Source organism: Chiloscyllium plagiosum, unplaced genomic scaffold (assembly GCF_037043375.1).
Source record: "Chiloscyllium plagiosum isolate Xiang-an unplaced genomic scaffold, Cpla_swu_hap1 HiC_scaffold_28, whole genome shotgun sequence".
Lineage (NCBI taxonomy): Eukaryota > Metazoa > Chordata > Chondrichthyes > Orectolobiformes > Hemiscylliidae > Chiloscyllium > Chiloscyllium plagiosum.
Genome location: NW_028270166.1, coordinates 25,681,726 through 25,706,836, shown reverse-complemented (window position 1 = coordinate 25,706,836; position 25,111 = coordinate 25,681,726). Strand labels below are relative to the sequence as shown.

At 41.0% G+C, this 25,111-nt stretch overlaps 1 long non-coding RNA gene across 1 annotated transcript; it reads left to right on the top strand.

Moving 5' to 3' along the window:
- Positions 1–10,532: 10,532 nt before the first annotated feature.
- On the top strand, positions 10,533–24,669 carry LOC148142508 (uncharacterized). The gene is made up of 3 exons (XR_015751911.1): positions 10,533–10,646; positions 13,805–13,965; positions 23,879–24,669. It is a non-coding gene; the product is annotated as an uncharacterized LOC148142508 (long non-coding RNA).
- Positions 24,670–25,111: the final 442 nt, after the last annotated feature.

The window sequence follows — 25,111 nt, the reverse complement described above, 5'->3', positions numbered from 1 at the left end:
AAAGCTGGGGTGGTGATATCAAATGGTAAAATGAGGATTTACAGAAACATTAACCAATGTCAGAGAAAATCTAATCATAACGTGTTTTGCACGGAAGAAGCAATATGGAGTAAGTGATAACTGGCATAATCTGCCTGCACCAGCCAAGATGCTGTTAATGAAAGTGCTGGTGCATTTTCTTGGCAGCAATTATAGGGTGGTCTACACAATGGCTAGGTTGATGAAGAGTTAGATATAAGGTTATGCCTCATGCTGGAGAGATGCCTGCAGTCGCCATACATCTTGATCATTGTGACGGTTGCAGATATAGTTGTGCTCTGAAACTTGTTTTACCCTAATTGCTGGCATGTTGCACACTGATTAATGGTGGTCGCACCATACTGTTGTCACAACCAACTCATGCAGCAGCAGCAGCAATACTTCAACGTCCTAATGAACATCAGGAGTTAGGGAACTTCAGCATTTCTCTGAAACTTAATGCTGAAACTTTTTTTTCTTACATTATTTTCTCCCTGCCGTTTCAAATTTGACAAAAGCTGTTCATGATGAGGAATATGTTAAACTCTGTCCAAAAGCTTTGAAATATTTTTGTCATTCTTTGGCCTTACACCCTATCAATCACCCATTTTTAAATTTTATTTAAATGCAATTTTCTCTTCCCAAATGTGCACTGATATCCATCCAAGTCTACTCTTCATCCAGTGAATAATTATGAAAATTATCTTATTCTAGAAAATTACATGTCATTTGGAATTGTCAGTTCGCTGTCATATAACAAAGGCTTACCCAGACTGATGAAAATTGATCATGCTCCCTGACATTTTTAATAATGACTGGATTGCTGGCGTTATCATCTACAAATGGGTTTCAGACACAACCAGAGTAACTGTTCTGATAAGCAGCTCTGTCCACTTTTACTTCTTGACTCATACAGCAGAGTCAGAATAGCTTGGCACTGCATTGGGAAGAATTTATAATACTACATAATACATGGTCCATTGGAAGTAGCAAACTATGACTCTCATGCAAGTAAGGGGACCACATAGAAAAAGCTTATTACACAGTGAGTGGTAATGACCCAGAACTTGTTGCCTACAAGTGTTTAAGTAGAGACAAGCTTGTAGAGATATACTAGGGGAGTGGGATTGACTGGATGACACTACAGAGTGCTTGCATGGACTCAGGCAGAATCAACACTCAACTACAGTAGCAAAATCATCAGGTCATTGTTTTCATATTAAAATGATATCTTCCAGGTCTATCGACCACCAGCAGCACCATGCCACAGAGTCATAGTTCTACAGCATGGAGACAGCCCTTTGGCCCAGACTGGTCCATGCCAACCAAAATGTCCATCAACGCTAACCCCATTTCCCTGCACTTGGCCTACCTGACTGCCTTGGTTGACCCACCTGGTCCTACCCGCCAAACATATCTCTTCATATCTTGACACCGTCCTGTTCCCCCTTGGTCCAAGAACTCCCCGCAAACATTCAGCACACCATCGATGCCCTTCACCTCTTCCATGACTTTCGTTTCCCACGTCCCCAATGCTTCATCTTCACTATGAACATCCAATCCCTGTACATGTCCATCCGCTATGCGAAGGCCTCCAAGCCCTGTGTTTCTTCGTCTCTTGCCGACCCAACCAGTACCCCTCCACTGACACACTCATTAGGTTGGCAGACCTGGTTCTCTCCCTCAGCAATTTCTTCTTTGAATCCTTCCACTTCCTTCAGACCAAAGGGGTAGCCATGGGCACCCGCATAGGCCCGAACTATGCCTGCCTCTTCGTCGGATATGTGGAACAGTCCAGCTTCCGCAGTAATACTGGCACCATTCCCCACCTTTTCTTCCGCTGCTGGCACCTAGCCTACACATCCCTGAACACTATGGGCAATTAAGCATGGCCAATTCACCTTACCTGCACATCTTTGGACTGTAGGAAGAGACTGGAGCACCCAGAGGAAACCCATGCAGACACGGGGAGACTGTACAAATTCCACACAGACAGTCATCCCAGGTCTGGAATCGAACCCAGATCCCTGGAACTGTGAGGCAACAGTGCTAACCACTGAGGCACTGTGCAGTCCACAAACCACCTTCTAAAGCTTTCCTATCCATGTATTTGCCCAAATGTGTTTTAAATGTTAATGTACCCACCTCAACCACTTACACTAGCAGCTATTCCATATGTGTTCCCCCTCTGTGTAAAAACTTTGCCCCTCAGGTTCCCTTTTATTCTTTCCCCTCTAACCTTAAAGTGATGCCCTGAGGTCCTTTATTCCCCAACCCCGGGGAAAAAAAGTGCATTCAGCCTATCCATGCCGCTCATGATCTTACACACTTCTATAAGTCTCCTCTCAGTCTCCTCTGCTCTAAAGAAAAAAGTCCTAGTTTGTCCAACCTTTCCATGTAACTCAGACCCTTGAGTCCTGGCAACATCCTTGTAAATTTCTTCTGGACCCTTTCCAGTTTAATAGCATCCTTCCTATACCAAGGTGACCTTGTAACAGTCCGCCCTGCTTAGCCTGAGGCAGACACCTCAGATTTATTATCAGGTTCTTGCGTGCTTATATATTCTCAGAATGCTCCAAATGGCCCTGACCCCAGGGTCCTAGCTTGGAATGTTTAACAAAGGAATATTTAGCAAGGAATCACTCCTTGTATAAAGTAGGCCAGTTCAAAATTGTTTAAAGCTGCGCCAATCAATTTGGGGGTGGAGCAGTTGGCGCAGGGCTGGTTCTGGAAGGGAGAGAGAACTGAAGGTCTGAAGAATGAAAGGTGAATGTGGGGAGTCTTTGGGAGTGGACTGTCATAATTTTTATATCTTAACTATCACGAATACAGAAGTAGCTCGTAAATCAATAGACACGCTTAACTGTATGGACCACCTATCAGTTAATTCCTAAATTGTTAAACCACTCCAAGTTCGCCAGCACTCATTTTGTCTTGTTGAATTTGCTCTGACAAGGTCACTTTTATTTTCTCTTTTCATGAATATCATCAGGTTCTTTGCCATATTCAGTATTTGCACAGAAATGTTAAATCAATATTTCATCATCTGACTTGTCTATCTTAATAATTCTGCCAGCAGACTGCAAAAGGACTGAGGTAAACATTTCCGTTCTCAACTCATGATCATGAGGTAGTTGCTGTGATTTGGAACCCAGCCATTGTTAGTGTACTATTGACTTATATTTTGCTTCTCTAAATTTATTTTGATAATCTTCAATAAAAATGAATTTGCAACTAAATGAACCACTAAAATTGTTAAAAATCACATAACACCAGGTTACAATGCAACAGGTTTAATTGGAAGCACTAGCTTTCGGAGCGCTGCTCCTTCATCAGGTGGTTGTGGGTGCTCCAAATCATGACTAAAATTCTAATTAGGACAACAAACCAAATATTGGCCCAGAAATTACTCAGATGGGTCATCTCGCAATGAATGATGGTTCAGCCTGTCCTGCTGCTCCCATTGCTTTCATGCAGCAGGTTGCTAGCTCCGCCACTTAATAATGGGGCAGCAGCACCAATATCACCTGCGATGTCCTGAACACCATGTCCACAGGTTAATCTCTTTAAACAAGTAAAGAAAAAGTGAAGAAGGAAACAGAACAAACAAAAGGGAATAGGATAAATGAGGAACTAATTAAATACAGCAATAAAAAGAAAAAAGGAAGTGAAGTGGGTAAGGGAGCACAATTAAGGGACAGGAAGAGAAAGACAACAATTGAAATAAAAATGTAAAGACTCTTTAAAATCAATTTACTAGTTGCAGGAGTCAGACTACACAATTTCAGATTGTACTTTTTAAGACCTCTAATGTTAGGCAGTTTTTAAATCATGTCAGTCACAACATAATTATAAGCTCTAAATAGCTGGAAAATGATTGATTCATATTTAAGATGAAAATTGGTGTTTTTTTGATGCTTAATGACTGCCAGTGGGAAGATTGATAGTGAACTTTTGATTTTGCAAGGTGTAATGGCAGAGCAATGCAAATTATCCAACAATTTGCAGTAATTCACAATTCATGACATATCTCTTCCTTATTACAAATTATTGGCTACATCATATGTTACAATAGTTCAAAATTGCTGGAAAATAATATCATTTCGTCAGGTCAGACGGCTAAAAACATCTTGTATATTATGGTGCCTTTACCATAAGCACTGTCTGGAAACATTTACACAACCAATTCAGATTGAAAGCATTTGTTTTGGATGAAGGGATAGCCAATAACAGGTAGATTTATTACATTCAACGTAAAGCTAAAACTATAAATATATAAATGCTGTGCAGAATTCACTTTGAACTATCGTCAGGAATTTGAAGCTTGCACATGAAAACAGAGCAATCATCATCGACTGCCAACGATGTTGTAAGAGAGCTGAGATTCCTGTAGGTTTTTCCAGTAAAGAGGTGTTTTGAAATGTTATTTTTGTACATCGTCATACTTTTGATGCCTTTCAAAATTGTTGCATGTTCTAAAACCAGCTGAGTGAATTTTTTTTTAAATTGAGAAAGCAAAGAAGTAATCAAAACCCAAAATGCAGGACAACACCAAGTTTCATAGAGTTAAAGAGAAGGCAAGATAAACAGAAAATAATGATTAAGCAGCATTATAAGTGTTAATCGGCATCAATTGGCAACTCACTGCTACCTGGCAAGAATCTCCCCACAATGATTGTGAAAAGTATAAAAGACGGGATGAGACAATCTTAATGCAAGATATGCCTTGCTGGATTTTATGCCCGAAATCTATCACACATCTTGCTATTGCCCACTTCGTTCAGACCCCTGCAAGATATGCCCGGGTTCTCACCATCATCCGGTAAAACTGAAGCAATTATAGTAGGAGATTGTAATGAGGCTCAAAGTAGACACATGGATCAAAGAGGAAGATCCTGCAGGATGCACATTTGGAAGAATCAAAATCAAATGGATTGCTGAGGTTGTGAACAGTCTTGTTTATCCTCAGACAGTTGTCAAGGAGGAGAGCTAGAGTGGGGGCTAGAGAACAGTGTTTGTGGCAAGCCCAGAAGGTCTTCCTAGTGTTTAATTGAAAGGAATTTCTGCCATTGTGATACTGGATGTCCAACAAGCAGCATAATAAGGTTGACAGAGATAGTAGTGGCTGGTAGGCCTGGATATTGTCATACAGCTTACATATAGAATGTTACCTGTTTTCGGATGGTAAGCGTTGGTGCATATAGAAGCAAGTATACTGCAAATGCTGGAAATTTTAACTATAAACAGGTAATGCTGGAAAAACTCCGCAGATTTGGAAGCATGTGTGGAGAGAAAAACAGAGTTAGTGTTTCAAGTCCAATATGAACTTGCTTTTGATGAATGTCGCTTAAAATGCATGAAGAAACATGACATTTTTAATGACGGTTATGAATGATTAACATGTTCTTACATGCTTGGATGGAATATTTCACCCAGGCATTTATTACTTTAAAATAGATAGTTCAATAACACCATTAGAAGTTAAAAAGATGGATCTTTATAAAACCATAGTAAGCTGTCATTAATAACACAGAAGAAGTGTCCAGTTTTGATTCTCTGAAGAATTAAAATAAATGTCTCTGTTGAAGATCATGGGGGAGAATGTTGTAGTGATTCAACCTAGTCACAATTTAAGGATTGGAATTTGTGACCAGTGACAATAGATGAGGTGGAAGAAGTTAATGACTGCAATATAGATTCATCAGCAAATCAACATCCTCCCTTTACCTTGCTATCTGACCCCTCAAACCTTCCAAACTGAGGGCAGCCCAAATGGAAGATTCACTGTCAGTGATTTCAGGCAGGCCATAAATTAATATCCTGCCAGTAAAGCACAGTAACGATGGAAAGCTGTCCAGAAGTGTCTTCTCACATTTAACTTCTTTGAGAACTTTGATCTGTGCCCATTTTCAAATATGGATCACGATCTATCCCATTAGATGATCCTGGAACAAGGCAATGATCTGGTATCAAATTTCTTTTGTTCCTTTTTTCTAACCTCTGTGTCCAGGTACAGCACGGGGCTCAGTGGTTAGCACTGCTGCCTCACAGCGCCAGGGACCCAGGTTCGATTCCAGCCTCAGGTGACCGTCTGTGTGGAGTTTGCACATTCTCCCTGTGTCTGTATAGGTTTCCTCTGGGTGTTCTGGTTTCCTCCCACACTCCAAAGATGTGCAGGTTAGGTGGATTGGCCATGCTATATTGCCCATAGTATTAGGTGCATTAATCAGGGGTAAATGCAGGGGAATGGGTCTGGATTGATTACTCTTTGGAGGGCCAGTGTAGACTTGTTGGGCCAAAGTGCCTGTTTCCATACTGTTGGGAATCTAACCAGCTAACCTGCTTTTCCTGAGAACAAAGTTCAGAAGCAGTGATGACTCAGGATTTTTTCAGACTGCTAGAGGTGGTAGTTAAGCCTGATTGAGAACTAGATCTGACAAGAGGGGAATTTCTACTTCTCTTTCTACTAAGATGACAACATTATTGTGGTCATAATGTAGGCTATTCAAAATTTCACAAAAAAACCCAAATATGAAAGATGGCCCTAAATTTCATGGGATATCAGATTTTCAAAGCAGTGAGGATTGGATTTCGTAGAATTTTAACTTAGCCCTGTCTCCCACTAATCAAGTTTTCATGTCTTCTGACTTTGAACTTATGTTTCTTGGCATGACCTTGCTATTCCTTTTCCAGACATAAAGGCAAGTCATGCAATAGCTAAACTGTTAGAGTAGTTGGGACTCACTTGCAGTAACAAACATTTAGTGTCAGAAGCTGTAGGTTGATTAAGTTTGGCTGAACTTTCTGCTCACATTTTATCTCTCTATCAATCAACCTAAAATAGCAGAGCCAAGTAAACTTTAGTGGTTGTCTTGACAAATGAAGAACAATTTTCCTAGTCTGCTGTCAGATAACGGTGTCCAGAGCTGACAATTATTGCTTCTTCTCAGTTGCCCTTGGAGAATAATGGTGGACCTGCTTGTCATACAGACATAGAGATGTACAGCAAGGAAACAGACCCTTCGCTCCTACTCATCCATGCCAACCAGTTTTCCAAACCTAATCTAGTCCCATTTGCCAGCACTTGGCCCATATCCCTCTAAACCCTTGCTATTCATATATACATTCAGATGCCTTTTCAATGTTGCAATTGTACTAGCCTCCACCATTTCCTCTGGCAGCTCATTCCATACACGCACCACCCTCTTTCCCCTTTCACCCTAAACCTATGCCCTCACCCATCCCCACCCCAGGGAAAAGACTTCATCTATTTATCCTATCCATGCCCCTCATGATTTTATAAATCTCTATGAGGTCACCCTCAGCCTTCAACATCCAGGGAAAACAGCCCCAGCCTACTCAACCTCTCCCTATAGCTCAAATCTTCCAACCCTGGCAACATCCTTGCTAATCTTATCTGAACCCCTTCGAGTTTCAAAATATCTTTCAAATAGAAAGGAGACCAGAATTACATGCAATATTCCAAAAGTGACCTAAACAACATCCTGTACAGCCTCAACATGACCTCCCAAAGAGACTCTCCACTATCGCCCTCTGTATTCTACCTTTGAGCAAGTTCTGTATCCAAATGGCTAGTTCTCACTGTATTCCACGAGATCTGACCTTGCTAATCAGTCACCCACGGGGAACCTTGTCGAACGCCTTACTGAAGTACATATAGATCATGTCCACCGCTCTGCCCTCATCAATTCTCTTTGTTACTTCTTCAAAAAACTCAATCAAGTTTGTGAGACATGATTTCCCCCACACAAAGCCATGTTGACTATCCCGAATCAGTCCTTGCCTTTCCAAATATATGTAAATCCTGTCCCTCATGATTCCCTCCAATGACTTGCCCACCACCAACATCAGGCTCACCGGTCTATAGTTCCCTGGCTTGTCCTTACCACTTCTCTTAAATAATAGTACCATGTTAGCCAATCTCCAGTCTTCCAGCACCTCACCGGTGACTATTGATGATACAACCAGTGGGCAGCTTGCCAGGCCAGACAATGAGGCAGCTGCAGTCATGAGGACCTAGGTCAGCCTAGGTAAGGTCGACATAATTACTTCCCTAAAGTTTTGATTCTTACAACAATTCTATTGCTTCATAGTTCATTTCACTGATACAGATTATATTAGCCCAGTTGTTTCACAAACACAAGTCAAAGCCTCAATTTTTAGTTGTAGTAAAACTATCATGGCAGAATTGAAACTCACTTTCTACTATCATTGTAGCAACATAACTATTACATTCTCAAAAATTGTTAAAACATTACCCATTGAGGTGATGCTGCCGGTAATGTTGGATCTGTGTTATTGTTGATACTATATTGTCTTCTCAACATGCTACTGAATGGACCTTATCATCTGCGGGGATCACATATTCATTGGACAATCTCATTCAGCTATCAGGAAATGTTCTTTATATCATTTCAGGTGCTCCCTAGAACTGATACAAGTGAACAAAAGGCTTTATATTAAAAAAAAGCAAAAGTGAGATGGTGAGATACAGACTGGAGGAGAGACAGGATCCTATACAGAGCAGTTGGTGGGGGCCGAGAAAGAGAGAGAGAGAGAGAGAAAGAGCAAAAGACTAAGATCTTAGGCTTGAGAGTTCAGAATCGAGAATAGAACGGAGCAGATCAAAAACCTATATCAACATTATTCTTAAAATTACCATATATAGGAGGTCATCATGCTCATATCAGTGACATTTTAATAGAGTTATCTATACTAATTCCATCTTCTTGCTCTTTCATTTTATTCTTTTTATTTTTCCTTTCAGTCATGTAATAGTTCAACCTTGATTACTACTTATGTAAAGTATTCCATTGGCTTGTTGTTCTAGCTTTGTGAAAACACTTCTAACAGAGAACAATCAAATAAGTAAACACATTGAAAGATATTTAACACACCAGTTGTCATAGAAAGTAAATAAACTGCTTTAGAATTCTTACTGTGATACATTCAAAGTACAAATATGTTTGTATTGAAAGATTATAAATGAAATTGTATGCACTGAAGAAAGTAAGAAAAAATTGCATTCATATCACATCTTTCAAGACCACAGGGTATCTGTTTAGTATCCTTGCTTTCATTGCTCAGATCTTTGAGTATAGGAGTTGGAAAGGCCTATTTAGGTTGTACAGGACATTGGTGAGGTCTCTTTTGGAGTACTGTGTCCAGTTCTGCCTTGTTATACGAAGGATATTATTAAGCTGGAGAGGGTTCAGAAAATATTTACCTGGATGTTGCCAGGAATAGAAGGTTTGAGTTATAGGGAGAGGCTGGATAGGCTGGGACTTTTTTCACTGGAGTGTAAAAATTTAGAAAGGACATGGGGGAAAACTTGTTTCCACGGAGAGTGGTCCTTGTGTAGAATGAACATCCAGAAGAAATGGTGGATGTGGGTACAGTTACAACGTTTAAAAGGTATTTGGATACATACATGAGTAAGCAAGGTTTAGACAGATATGGGCTATGTGCAGGCAGGTAGGACTAGTTTAATTTGGGATTATGGTTGGCATGGACCGATTGGGCCAAAGGGTCTGTTTCCGTGCTGTATGACTCTATGACTCTATCTCAAAGTGCTTTACTGCCAGTGAAACGCATGAACTGTTGTAATGTAAGAAACAGGCATGTCAATTTGTGCAAAGTGAGATCCCACAAGCAGCAATGTATAAATTACTAGATAACCTGATATAAATGTTGTGAGGTTGATTGAGGAATAAATTTTGGCCAGAACATCCTGCTTTCTCCCACCTTCAGTGAGAACCTTCATTCTCTTATTAAAATAGTACTCAGGCACTTTTCTTACTTTCACCTGAAAGGATAGTAGGGCCTCAGTTTAATGTTGCATCCAAAAGGCAGCAGATACAGTGGAACAGCAGATACTGCACTGGAACACTAATCTCGATGAAAAACAGAAGGAGCCGGAGAAACTCAGCAAGTCTGGCAGCACCTGTGGAGAAAGCAAAACAGTTAATGTGTTGAGACCAATCTGACGCTTCTTTGGAACAACTCTGTTTAGTGTTTTTCTCTCTCCACAGATGTTGCCAGACCTTTTCCATTTTTCCAGTATTTTCTGCTTCAATTTGCTTTTTTATTAATCTAGATTACGTGTTTAAACCTGTGGAATGGGATCTCAACATTTTATGCCTTATAAGCTTAATTGTAGTATCACACATGAAGTATATTTAACACTTTTGATTGATGTAGGCTTTGACTTTTTCTGGCTTCTATAAGAGAAAGATAAGAACCAGGAGTAGGTGTTGACAATTCAGCCGTTCCCCCACTTAATACAATCATGGCTGATCTCATTTTATAGGCGAGAAATTCACCACTGAGCTATAGCCTACACTAATCCATAACATTGTAGAGTATGATATGGATGTTGGCTGATAAATATCACTAATGTATCCACAATGCTTTTCATTTTTAGTTGTCGTATGTAATGTCAGTCACTACCGGCTTGTGTTTGCTTAGTTTGCTGTAACCATCCTATTTCCTTCTCTAGGTCTGAGGACTACTTGGTTCATAATGGAACGATAAAACCACCTATGAGTCTTAACAAGAAGAGGCTCTTGTATTAAGCAAGATTTGGTTAATTCCATGATAGCAATCAGGTACAGGTTACATTGTAAGTTCTATATTGTTACTAAGATTATAAGGAGATCTGGGAGGCAGAACAGTCCTCTTCAAGATCCTAAGCTGTTCTGTCTTTTTCTTGTGATATTATGAATTTGACTGGACCCTAATGCAGCATCCAACATTACCCCTTTCAGAAACTTTACGTTATACAAAACAAGTCTTAAGATCTTCTTGCAGCAATCCTGCACTGTTAGCTTATACCTTACTGTTCCTCATCGTCTAAAAGTATCCTCAACGGAAAAATAAATAACTGTAGGCTTCAAGTTATAGTTTTAGGACAAGGGGTATTAGATTTAAAACAGAAATGAGGAGAAATTACTTCCTTCAAAGGGTCGTGGAATTCCTTATCCCAGAGTGTGGTGGATGTCAAGACACTGAATGACTTTAAGGAGGAGATAGACAGATCTTTAGGAATTAGGAATGGGTTGAAGGGTTATGTAGAGCAGGCAGGAAAGTGGAGTTAAGGCTGAGATGAGATCAGCCATTGTCATATTAAGTGGTGGAGCAATTTCAAAGAGTTTAATCGCCTACTTCTGCTCTTGGTTCGTATGATCATCTAATGGGGAAGGCAAGACTACAAGCCAAAGCCTTCAACAAACAAAGGTCTGAAATTGCTAACATGTGATTCTGTCACAAGGTTGTAAACTATGATATAATGTTTTAAGTTAATTGCAAAAGCAAACAATGCTTTCAGATCTCACCTTGGAACAATAATCTTACATGCAAGAAAAATATTTGCATTTGTCTTGTTGCTAATTGTGAAAGTGAACTGTTTAAAAAATTCCTATTTTTCATCCCTATTTTGGAATCAATTAACTGGTCTCAGTTCAGGCAATGTCACAGTCACATTGTCGTCTACAAAACAGATGAAGAAAAAAAAATTATGACTGATTGACAATGCTGATTATCATCACATACCCCCTTATGAAAATAGTTTGGACAGCAGTTAAGAACAGGATTTGGCTTGTCTGTGATGCTCCTGTAAGCCTGGAGCTAGTGCAGACATGAGGGGCTGAATAGCGTCCTTTTACACTGTAATCACTATGTGATTAAAGTACAAACCACTAGCTAGTGCCTTCAGAATGCTTGGGAAAATGTTTCAGATAGTAGTCAGCGGCAGTATAGCTGCACCAAGGTTTGTAATGCAAAAGCAATGGACACTTTCATTACTGACAGCAATTCGACAACTGAAATTTGCAACTTTTTTGTACCGTATATCTGATTTCCAGCATATGCAGGATATTAAAGGGAACAGTGATGACCGCGTGAATCCGCTGTGAATAATTAGTCATTTTTCACACACTGTATTGTTTCCACTTTATAGCATTTATGGTGCACTATAGCTCTTTAGGAGCCATTATCTGATAAGATTTCACACTTTCCAACTAAGGGGTACAGAGCAAGGTCCTTTACCAAGCCTTTCCTATGATTGTAACTAGAGGGAAGGAATCCTGTTGCAAAATTTGATTCTGACAAAGATGCATTTAGAGTCATAGAGTCATAGAGATGTACAGCACGGAAACAGACCCTTCAGTCCAACCAGATATCCCAACCTAATCTAGTCTCACTGGCTAGCACCTGGTTCACATCCCTCCAAACCCTTCCTATTCATATACCCATCCAGATGCCTTTTAAATGTTGCAATTGTACCAGCCTCCGCCACTTCCACTGGCAGCTCATTCCATACACATACCACCCGCTGAATGAAAAAGTCGCTCCTTAGGTTTCTTTTATATCTTTCCCCTCTCATGCTAAACCTATGCCCTCTAGTTCTGGACTCCTCCACCCCAAGGAAAAGACTTTGTCTATTTACCCTATCCATGCCCCTATGAGGTTGTATCATGGGACTATACCATCTCATATTAGTCCAACTGGAATATTGGGGCTCATGTCTAATCCCCACCAAACAGCATGAGAAAAATGTAACATTGATCGTGGTCTAACAGAATTTATAAAAGTGAATCACTTTGAGTGTTTTTGGAATTTAAAAAAAAATGGTCTGGCATCTGTATAATAGAAGGTCCAAAACAGCATCTGCAGCCCTCACTTTCTCCTTCTCTATAATAAAGTTGGGTTAGGAAAGGTGATACACCACATCTTTGAACATTGAAAATTGCTGATCATTGAGGTGACACAATGTGGCTCATTTATACTGTTATCAATAAGGTCAGGAAAATACCAGCATTTCATGTTTGAAGTTTGTTAAAGCCCTTAGTGGTGAACAGGATGTCTGGTGTTTACAGTGTTCATAGATATCCCTTCACTTTGTATTAGAGCTGGGAAGCATGGTGGCTCAGTGGTTAGCACTGCTGCCTCACAGTGCCAGGGACCCGGTTTGATTCCAACCTCAGGTGACTGTCTGTGTGGAGGTTGCATGTTCTCCCCATGTCTGCATGGGTTTCTACCTGGTGCTCAGGTTTCGTCCCACAATCCAAAGATGGGCAGGTCAGGTGAATTGGCCATGCTAAATTGCCCATTGTGTCCAAGGATGTGTAGGCTAGGTGCATTTGCCACACCATGAGAAATGCAGGATTACAGGGAGAGGGTAGGGCATGGGTCTGGGTGGGATGTTCTTTGGTGGGTTGGTGTGGACTTGTTGAACCGAATGGCGTGTTTCCACACTGTGCGGATTCTGAAAGAATTCTGCTTTTTACAACACAACCGCAACAAATTATCTTTTGGAATGAAACAAGTCTCTTGTGATTGAAATGAAATTGCTTTTCAGACATCTCAAGGAGCCTTTCTTGTTCACATTAATACTTCATGCTTAATTTGGAATGGACAGTGATTTCATTTTCAGCTTTAAGGGATTCTGACATATTTTATAGAGAATTATGGATTCTTAGTTATGATTACAGATAGTTATTCTATTGAGAAGTTTGAATTCTGAATTCCAAAATTAATTGGTTCCCTTAAAATCATTCTCTCTCAAAAATATGGTTATGCTTCAATGTTATGTAGATGAGAATAAACTTTTTGCTGCAGCAATTATCATTGTAGATGTTGAGTGTCTGGATACACATCATTGATGCACAGTCATATCCAGAGTGCAGAATTAATAATTTATAACTATTTGTCGGAAAATTCCATCCTTGTTGGATATTGTATATCAGATACTTTTTCTTCTCAGCAGAGCCTTGATGTAAACACATCATTGACAAGCCTTGAAATAAAACAACAAACTGTGGATGCTGGAAATCTGAAACAAAAACAGAAATCAGAATAACTCAGCTGTCTGGCAGCATCTGTGGAGAGAAAGCAGAGTTACTGTTTCGGGTCCAGTGACAGGAAACGGTATTGACAAACCTTATCCCATTGCTTCAATACCTTGACTATTAATATTCAGCAGAAGCTCAGCGACATTGTTTATAGTGAGTCAAAAAGAATTATTTTTAAAAATGGGGCTGAGCATTTAAAATGGAGAAGATAAACTACCCATTTTGGTCCAGTCTATTGCAATTTTGAATTGCCTAATTTTTCTGGGGTATGAGCCAATTACCGAGTCAGGTGGCAGCCTAAAATGTTTCTGTAAATCAAAGTCTTGTTGGATCAATGAGTCAATTGGAAGTCAGAGAAAGTGGATGTCTGAGAATAATAATCTGTCAAATGAGGCCTGTCAGATGAGGGATAAGTTAGAATAGGATCCCTACAGTGTGGAAACAGGCCCTTCGGCCCAACAAGTCCACACCGACACTCTGAAGAGTAACCCACTCAGACCCCTTTCCCCTACCTTATATTTACATCTGACTAATGCATGTAGCCTACACATCCCTGAACACTTTGGGCAATTTATCATGGGCAATTCACATAACCTGCACATCTTTGGACTGTAGGAGGAAACCACGCAGATACGGGGAGAATGTGTAAACTCCACACAGACAGTCGCCCAAGTTTGGAAAAGAACCTGGGTCCCTGGTGCTGTGAGGTAGCAGTGCTAACCTTATGAATTTATTCCAAAGAGCTCCTTAAATCCCACCTTTTGACCAAGCTTCACCCCCATTTAGAATTTTCCTTTATGTCTTCCTCATGCCTCTGCAGTACATACACAAGAAGCTTTTGGTATTGCTCTTGTGATAAACAAAACCAAAATACTAATACGTTTCTCATGCATTAATCTGCTGACATAAGTGAAAGTATGTGGGCCAGTGTAGTTGACTCCACTTCATCCTCTCATTTCATAACACAAACAGACACTCTGAAATTGTATCCTCTGCCTGCTTGTGGAATGGATCAGTGTCATCTGTCACTCGTGTCACCTTACTGATCATGTCTGGAAACCTGAGGCACCTAACCCAATCGCCTTGCAGATTTTATTTGAAACTGTAGCTGAATCCAGTCCTTTAATAAGTTCTATCCTGTTCACTTAAAATATTTGCATTCATATCGATACTCAAAACTAACATCCTATTGAAGTGCTGCATAATTGCACAGATGTTTGCTTCTCTGAAATGTAAATTAAAGAAGTGAACTAATGAGCAGAACAAGGTTCACAAACAGTCTTTTTCTACCATCATCCAGTTATATCTGTATATTTGCAAACCTGATCAAAAGAATTTTTTTGAATAGATAATTTATTTGCATGGTTCCAATTTCTTGTTAATGTAATTAATGAGCACCTCTGCAAGTAACTCTTTATTCCTACTTGAAAGGCTTATACTTGAAATATTTCACTAATATAAAGACACCAACATTAATATCTTATGCAAATACCAAATATTCACCTTTGTTGTGCAAAAAATATATCAGGCACTTGGATCAATTGGATAAATCTAAATAAATGGATGATGACTGAAAACCTCACTCATAGCCACAATGAAGGTGTTGGAGCTGGTCAGTTAGTTTGGGACTTGCTAGTACTTGGAATTAGTGTTAATTTTTAGCAAAGTCTTTTTGTTGCGGCAGTTTGTAATGTGCCAGCATAGTGTTTGGAATAGGTGGGCAGTGGAATAATAATGTACTCTACTGACTAACCACAAAGTAATGTCACAGCTGGCTGTGTACTCTATATAAGCATTGATAATGACCAACCCCCCACCCAACCATGTGATCAGAATGGATGAGTGATGGTGATAAACATGCCCAAGGCAGAAACTAAGAAAAATTAACCAAAAATTGAAAAGGTGGCAGGTTATTAAACCCCAACCACACTAATGTCTTGCAGTTTATCAATTTGTTTCATATGTTTCTTGGCTGATTGAATTTGTTCAATCTTTTACATGGTTACTCTCAGAAACCTTCATTTTGTGTCTCATTTGTGCATCATGCAAATCCTGTCAGCTGCTGAAAATGCATAATATTGTTGGTAGTCAGAGGACCACCAGGACCTTTATTTTCTAACATCACCATTGAAAACAAAGACTGACAGAATCTATTAGTAGATATTTAATTGTGACAAGCAATCTGCTGATCAGTTAGTGCTAACTATAGTTAGGCATTAATTCTCAATGCTCTCTTGGCGATCAGTTAAATGCAAGTGTCACAAAATGGATTGCACATGCTTATGACATAATCCACAAAATCTCTAAAAAGAAACAGTAGATTGGATGAAGGACCAATGTAATATAGTTCAACAATAATGGGTCCGATTTTAATTTTGTGCAAGTGAATGGTTCTGAATCAGTTAAAATCTCGCTCTATTTGCACTTCCAATAGATGCATCCATCACTCTGATCAAAACTCTCAACTGGAAAAAGTGAACATAATTTCTCCAAAAGTAAAATCCACACTAAAATAACAACATTAACTGAATCATTTCTCCAAAGTTTAATAAATAAACTTGCAAGATTCATGCTCTGAGGTAGGAAAGATTGGAATTGCAGACCCATGTATATCTGAATGGAAATCCTCCCTCTAATTCTTCAATTTGGTTTGTCATGTAAATTTGATTTTGAAACTGCTGAAGAGTTTGGCAAGCAATGGGCAGCACTGCTGTCGTGAGCTTACATCACTGCAATGATGTGTATGAAAGGCATATTTCCAGTAGTTACTTCTGTTACCTCATTTATGGTAAGGATTAAATTAACAATAATTCAAATTGAAATCCAATGCAATTTCTGAAATACTTTTTCCAAAACAAGGAATAGGTTGTGATATCAAAATTCATAGGAGAAAGTGAGGACTGCAGCTGCTGGAGATCAGAGCTGAAAATGTGTTGCTGGAAAAGCGCAGCAGGTCAAGCGGCATCCAAGGAGCAGGAGAATTGACGTTTCGGGCATGAGTCCCTCCTCCTTACCTTTTATCTTAGCCTGCTGGACACACTTTCTTCATTCCTGAAGAAGGGCTCATGCCCGAAATGTCGATTCTCCTGCTCCTTGGATGCTGCCTGACCTGCTGCGCTTTACCAGCAACACATTTTCATATCAAAATTCATATAAATGTACAAGCAAGAAACAAGTCTAGGCCATTTGGCTCCTTGATCTTGCATTGTTCATTTTTATGTGGGGCCTTTGGGAGCCAGGTTCAGCATTAAGAAAGCAGAGAGCCATTGCACTGACAACACCTTCCTGAAGCAAACTAGAAAAGCACCAATGTAAAAGTACTGAGCTGCTCTGGTTCCACATTTTCTAAGTTTTGAGACATACCTGTCAATCTTCATCTGTCTATACAAAATGTCTTAATGTGGGTGGCACAAGGGCTCAGTGGTAGCACTGCTGCCTCACAACATCAGGGACCAGGGTTTGATTCCACCCTCTGCACTCCTTCTGTGTGGAGTTTGCACATTCTCCCTGTGTCTATGCGGGTTTCCTCTCGGCGCTTCAATATCCTCCCACAGTCCAAAGATGTACAGATGTGGTGGTATGGCCATGCTAAATTGCCCATAGTGTCCAGGGATGTGCAGGCTGGAAGGATTAGCTTTGGGGAATGCAGGGTTACAGGAATATGGTAGAGGGTGGATCTGAGTGGAATGTTAGTTTGGAGGACTCAATGGGCTGAATGTCCTGCTTCCACACTATATGAAATCTATAAGTGTTCTGAATAATCCACCAGTATTTCAGGCTGCACATTATGCTGCACAGTTTGTAAATGTAAACAAGCAGTGTCTTCTTAGGGAGTTGGTATGCTCAGAATCTGAAAATGCATTGCAATGTTTTTGCTGATGCACACCCAAAATCATTTCCAACAAAATCAGTGGGGTGACAATAACTTGAAATAATGCACAGTATTTTTTTGGTTTCAAACTTCTCTAGACAGTGGGGGGTCAGCATCAATCCAGGCCTAGAAATCTGAAATGCACCCAATTGAGTGCATTTCAGTCAATAATGTGCCTTGTGATTATGATATGGGTTCTGTCTGGCTCCCAAGGATGGCATTATAATGAACGTTTACCCTGTTTTGGAGAGATCATATCATGAACCGATTGTACATATAGCACTGTTTCCTGCTGACATCGCTGTTGTGGATTTAATGTTGGGCTTTATTCTAATCTTTGTGCTGCGCTGTATATTTTATGCAGTTCATTATCCCACCCACAGCACAATTAACTGTGCTTAGTGAGCAGTTCTAACAAAAACAAACATATAAGCTAACATGCAATTCATGAAGGTGCACAAAAAAGTAGATTGCCCTGTGGTCTGTTTATATTGGTCCAAGTCTCATTGTACAACACCCAATATCAGAATGATAGGAAGAAACTAGTCATTCTGGAAGTAAAATGCAATAAACTCTATTTTTCATTTGAAACCTCAAGCACAAATACAGTAAAACATTCAAACAAGTTAACTACCTGAAATTGCTGGAACAGGATATTTTGCCATGTACCTATCTGCATGGTTAGATAGAAGTTTTTCTGCACTATTGAAATTAAAAAAGTAACAGGAATTCTGAGCTGGTTACAGGGACAAGAAGAGATGTCTTCTTCTTCTTTGGCAATTCTTCAATTGAGGATGGCTTGTTTCCACTCTGGTTTGATCTCTTCTGACGTGGTTAAAATACATAATCTGTAGACTCTGTCATGTGGAGCAAGTGTTGCTTGGAGCGTTGGATAGATGAGTTGTTTGAAGACTGTTATCCTGTTTTTGATACCTCAGTTTCACTCAGTATGCTCCTAATGAAGCCTCTTGAGGTATTTGGCTCCCCTCTGCAATCAACCTTCTCCATTTGGTCCTTACAAAGGACAGTGTTGCTGATGTTTAGTGATTAGCTCCTTGAAACTGGGTATTTTGATTTGGGAGATGATGCTGCTGTGGCACCATCTTTCTTGTCATTCAGTTAGAAGATCCTGTGAGTGCACTGATGGTCATGCCACTCCTATGCTGTAAAGTGTCTAAGTAGGTTGTCCAAGTCTCCAAAGCATATAGGAGCATGGAGGTTATTTACATCCAGGAAACCATGTTTCAGATCCATAGGACATCTGGGAACTTAGTAAACAGTGGGTACAAACCCTTGTAGGTATTAATTGTAGCATACGTCTGCGAATTCTCATCTAACTGCAAATGCAAGTCCACATGGCTCATGTCCAACTTTGTGAAGGACATTCCCCTGCCAGTTTTGCGTACAAATTCCCTGTGCAAGGCATTAGATATTTATCCAGCTGTGAGAAGCAGTTAACTGTTTCTTTAAAATCCCCATGAAGGTGAACTGACCAGTCAGGCTTCACAATCGGTACAACCAATGCTGTCCAATCTGTGATTGGTTCTGATTTGGATATTGCAAAGCAATTTAACTGTTCCAAACCAGATGTCGGTGAGCTTTCCAGAGTGTGCACCCTCCTGGATACCGGCCTATGAGTTCTCTTACTCAATTTAGGTCTAGTGGGACTCTTGCTGTCTCGAACCCGCGTACTGGCAGCAACTACAATGGCTCGCTGGCCCAGATCCTGAAGAAAATTTTAACCATTTAACTGAGGTTTGGCTTTGTTTTGGGGTTTTGCTGTGGGTTGACCCAGAGTCCTTTTATTCAGGATATGTCCTGAGTAAGGTTGTGTAATTGGTGTTCCCCAAGTTCAGTCAGACTAGTGACGGTGTCCACTTCCATCAGAATACTGTGCAATTCAGATGCTCCACTTGCTGCATTTTCCAAGGATAAAGCCAGTTGTAGTGCCTGCTTGAAAGCCAGTTGGGCTTCAGCTATTAGTATGGTTTTGCATCATTAATCACACATACCTAAAGTTCTCCTAGCATCTCATAAAGGGTTAAACCAAAGTCACATGCCTCTGCTGGTTATCTTAACCTCGTCAAAAGTCCTGATACACATTCCCTTGGTTCTCAAATTGCTGTGTAAAACTGATAGCATCTCAGAATTAGAGGAGGTTTCGGGACGTATTATTCCTTAACTAAATCTGTCAACTCTTGGAAGGTTTTGGTATCTGGTGCCTCAGGGAAAATTAGGCTCCTAAGAACTGAAAAAGTTACAGAGTCCACAAGCTGTCAGGCGAATTACTCATTGCTTTTCATCTACCTCAATATCATTTGCCCAGGAAAAAATACGCATTCTTTCCACATACTAGTCTTTGACAGCAGGATTGAATGAGTCAAACTTCCCAAATAATAGCATGATACTAGAAATTCTTACCCTAACTCGAAAGTGACTGTTGCGTGCAAATTTCTTCAGGTGTGTGCTTTTCTCTTGCTGCCACTGAAATAACTCCACAGAGGCCAGTATCCCATCACCAAATCACCCTTCATTTACACTGATCCAGCTCCCTCAGAGCCAGCTCTCAGAGTAAACCCTCCTGTTTATAGCTGTCAGCCAGGCCTCTCTGATTGAACAAGCTAACAGCCCCAATCAAGGAACTCATACTCTCTGTGGCTGACCTTATTGAGATATGAAGGCAGGAGAATAACACTAAGTGAATTGTTCATTTGGAGAGCTAACAAAAACATGATGGGTCACATGGCCTCCTTATCTCACCTTTTGATTGGGACTTTACATCCTTTGGACTCAACGTTGAGTGTAATAATTTCAGACTGTCACCACTTAACTGTTTCTGCTGTTTCAAATGTCTTCTCATCTGACCTACCTTTCACTTTTTGCTTATCCCATTGCCATCCATGGTTGCCTTGCACCATAATTTCTCTTGTCATTTAAATCTGTTAGCTCCCACACTTGCGTTTTTTTTTCTTCTCCTCCCACATTTCCTACCCCCTTCCATCTGTGAAACCTGGTACGATTACAAAGAAAATTTACAGTCCAGGAACAGGCCCTTCAGCCCTCCAAGCCTGAGCTTTTCCAGGTTGTGACAGAAGACTATGCACTGAAGTACAGGCCATTCTGCTGTAGCACATGTTTCGTTAACACAAATTCACTATAACAGTATTGACGAATTGGGTACACTACTTCTAAAGTGCAAAATTTTAAAGCGTGTATTGGCTGTAATGCGATTCTAGACGCATTAGTTTAAATGATGTTGCTCGTACACGATTTTTTTATAACACAGGATTGCACGAGAATGGAACTACTGTGTTATAGCAGAACTGGCTGTTCTTAACTCTCATCCTCTTTGCAGATGCTCCAGAATGTTCTATTTTTTTTTCTCATGCAGAATTTTCCATTTGTTTTCCTGTGGCCTTTCCAAGACACAATGCTAGGCAGCTTGGTGCATCCGGATCTGTCATTGACTCCTAGCTCTGCAGCAGTTATGGGAATGGCCTGAGTCGTTCCAAATATGCTGTTGGCAGATTCTGGCCTAGTTTCCATCCCTGACAATAATTTTTGTGTCTCTCCAGTAACAGTCAGAAGGTCCCTCAGGCCCTTGCTTTATTTTTTGATATCCCCCCAGTTCCAGTCAAGAAATAGATGTGGGCCAGGACATGGATATGCAGCAGCTGTTGGAGTACAGTAGGGACCCAGAGAAGAAAGTTGGCCTTGCTATCAGGAGGTGAAAGGAAATTAAAATATCACAATAAACAAGCAAAATACAGGAGACTCACCAATTTGTAACTCGTGGATGATCTGCCTGCTAATCTTAACACTCAGGGATTTAAGTGCACAATTTGACTACATAACTGAACAATACACACCACATTCTCCTTGAGATTTATAGGCAGAAGAAATATTCTTGAATTAAATGACCTGGAATTGTTAAGATTTCAAATGCTGGCTTCACATTTGTTTGTATGAAACCGTTTCCTGTCAGAGTGAAAACCAAGGTGGTTACACAGCTGTGTATATCTTACTGTGTGAAAAGGGGCTTTTTACTAACTGGTTGCAGTTACTCACTGGCTTCTCAGGTTGACCACACTACTTCCTGGCTATGTTAAAAAGCTCATTATCTCAGCGAAAGAAATTGAAACAAATTCTTAAACTCCTTCCAAATAGTGAAAATGCGATTCCTTCATGACATTGAAGGTGGCAGATTAATGATTGACTTACAGAACAAATCAGCTCAGGGAGAAAGCTGACAAATGAGAAACTGGTTATATAAAGTTGCAAAAATCTCCCTTGGGTGATTTGTTACTGATATTTGTTTAAAAGAGCTGACCTCATTTGACAATGTAGCCGAAATTGCATTTTAGCATAATTTAAATCAAAATTGCAGATTGAAACAACTCTTGAATCATTGCTGGGGACATGGGACTGCTATAATTTTTGGTAAAGTAAAACCAAAGGCTGAATCTTACCATATTTTGACAAAATGTCATTTTTGTTCAGCTTTGGAGAGACCCAGCTGGTGTTCTCATAAGATTATTCCAAACTCGTCTCAGGGAGAGGCTGAATAGGCTGGAGCGTTGGAGGCTGAAGGTTTATAAAGTCTCATGGAGCATGGATAGCATGAATAACCAAGTTCTATTTCCTAGGGTGGGGGAGTACAAAACCACAGGACCTAGGTTTAAGGTGAAAGGGGAAAAATTTAAAAATGAACTGAGGGGCAACATTTTTATACAGAAGGTGGTGTGTGTATAGAATGGGCTGCCAGAGGAAGTGCTGGAGGCTGGTACAATTACAGCATTTAAAAGGCATCTGGATAGGTATATGTAGGGTTTGGAGGAATAGCGGTCAAATGTTGGGAAATGGGACTAGGTCAGATTGGGATATCTGGTCAGCATGTACGAGTTGGACCGAAGGGTCTGTTTCTGTGCTGAATGACTCTTTGACTGTATGAGTGCCAAACCTTTCCTATGCCCCCTCCCTTTCCCGATGCTTACCTGATTCTCCCAATTGCCACAGTTCATGATGCTTGCCACTGTGTGGATATCCTGGCATACACTGGCATCCTTGCTGCCGGTGTCATATAAAATACACAGCCAGTCTACACATTCTTTCCAGGTGTGGTAGAGAAGGGAAAATTGTTGCCCGCTTTGCAGACAGGCACCTGGAGGTCCTCATGGATGGAACTGTGCAGAGGAAGAATGTTCTCTTCCCCCAGGATCACTAGAGAAGGTCACAACACCAGACCCTGCCAAACTGGTCTGAGCTTGCCACCCAGTTTGCTACAGTCTCCATGGCCTGGAGAAATTCCCAGCACCACATAAGGAAGCTCAATGACCTTCTCCAGTCTGCCGGAGTAAATGTCACCCTTTTCTCTTTGCTACCTCTGTCTCACTCTATCTTTGCTACTGCACACAAGGCTCATGCTCTGCCACTTTAATATTCCATGCAACATCTTCCCTCACTCACTGTCACCCACTTCTACCCCTGCACAATACCGAGTCTGCCTGGCCTCAGTGCTGCCTACTCACTCACCTGGGGCACTTCAGTGATTTTCCCCCATCTACACCAGCACTAATAGCTGTGCTACCCACCATCACATCCCTCAATGCCTCCATCTCTCTCAGTCCAGGAGAACACATCCCAGAACAGAGCTGACAAGGCCAGGATGGGTTTGGGATGCCTAATATTTGACTCATCAGCACCTTCAGGAAAAGATCTTGACCCTCACCTGCAGGGACCACTCTTGTGGGAATGTGGAAATGTTCATTACTTGGTAATCAAACAACATTGTTATGTCAAGATTAGAGTGGCATTGGAAAGGCACAGCAGGTCAGGCAGCATCCGAGGAGCAGGAAAATCAACGTTTCGGGCAGGCGCCCTTCTTCATTCCTGATGAAGGGCGCCTGCCCGAAATGTTGATTTTCCTGCTCCTTGGATGCTGCCTGACCTTCTGTGCTTTTCCAGGGCCTGTCTAATCTTGACTCTAATCTCTAGCATTTGCAGTCCTCACTTTTGCCAACATTGTTACGTGTCATGCAAACCTCCCATTATCCCCACAGTGCATTTCATGTTAACCTCTACACCTCCCTCAAAACAGTCTCTGTATTTTCTCCTACAGGTACCAGGATGTTGTTCACTATGGCTACAATCAAGAGGGCTACCCTGAAAGCCTCTCCACATTCCTCCACCTCTGAAGAAGACAGTACTGATACCTCAGAAGAAGCACTGGCAAAGCTGCCTTCCACTCCCAGAGACACACACACGTACACACCACAAACAAACACACACACACACCCACACACACATTCACACACTCACTCACTCACCAACCAGCTCAGATATTAAAACCTCAAAGGGTATTTTATCCAGTGTACAGTTGTACGTACTTCACTACCATATCTCTACAGTTAGTGAAGAGAGAACCACCCTAGGTCATTGGCACTCAGAGGGGGCTGGAGAGAACGCTATGGTCTCAGAAATAAGGGATTTCAGCCATGTATACAAGCTGACGTAGGAGCAGCGGCAGGTTTGTTGGCAACATTATAACACAAACATTGCAGCAATGATGTTTGCACTATGATGCTTCTGGCATGTGAGAGATTGGCAGCCTCCATCGACAGGTTGGCAGCTGCTGTAGAGAGTCAGGACCAACTCTCTCAGAATCTGCTGGGTATGCATATTGACCTGCAGCCCATCATTCTAGTCATTAGTGTTCAGCACCAATGACAAAGTGACAAGGGCAAGAGACCTTGAGCTCACTCCAGGTGCCCCTTCCTCACAAGGAGACAGGGTAGTGTCAGTAGGCACCCAGCTCTAGGATTAACTATATGCAGAAACTTCCAGAAATCTTCTCTCAAGATGCCGCAGTCGGGAGCTAGGCTTCCATCTCCACCCTCAGCTCGGTTGGAGTTCAAACTGAGAAGGGTACATTTGCCTCTGGACAGGAGCACACTCAGAATATCCGAGCTCTTTAAACAGAAACATCACTGGGTTAACAGCCAAATGTCCAAGGTGAATGGGATTGAGTATAGGACAACTTCCCTTCACCCAGCTTCAGACCCTGAGACTGCACTGAGACATAGTGTGAAGGAAAGAAATAAGATCTTCTGAGGGAACGTAGGTGGCAGAGGTGAAATATTACTGAACATAAGTTTCACATATATTCCCTTTGCTCATCATTATTCGTGTGTAAATTTCTGCTGGAAAAGCACAGCCGGTCAGGCAGCATCCAAGGAGCAGGAGAATTGACTTTTCGGGCATAAGCCCTTTAGCAGAAATGAGAAGGGCTTATGCCTGAAACATCAATTCTCCTGCTCCTCAGATGCTGCCTGACCAGCTGTGCTTTTCCAGC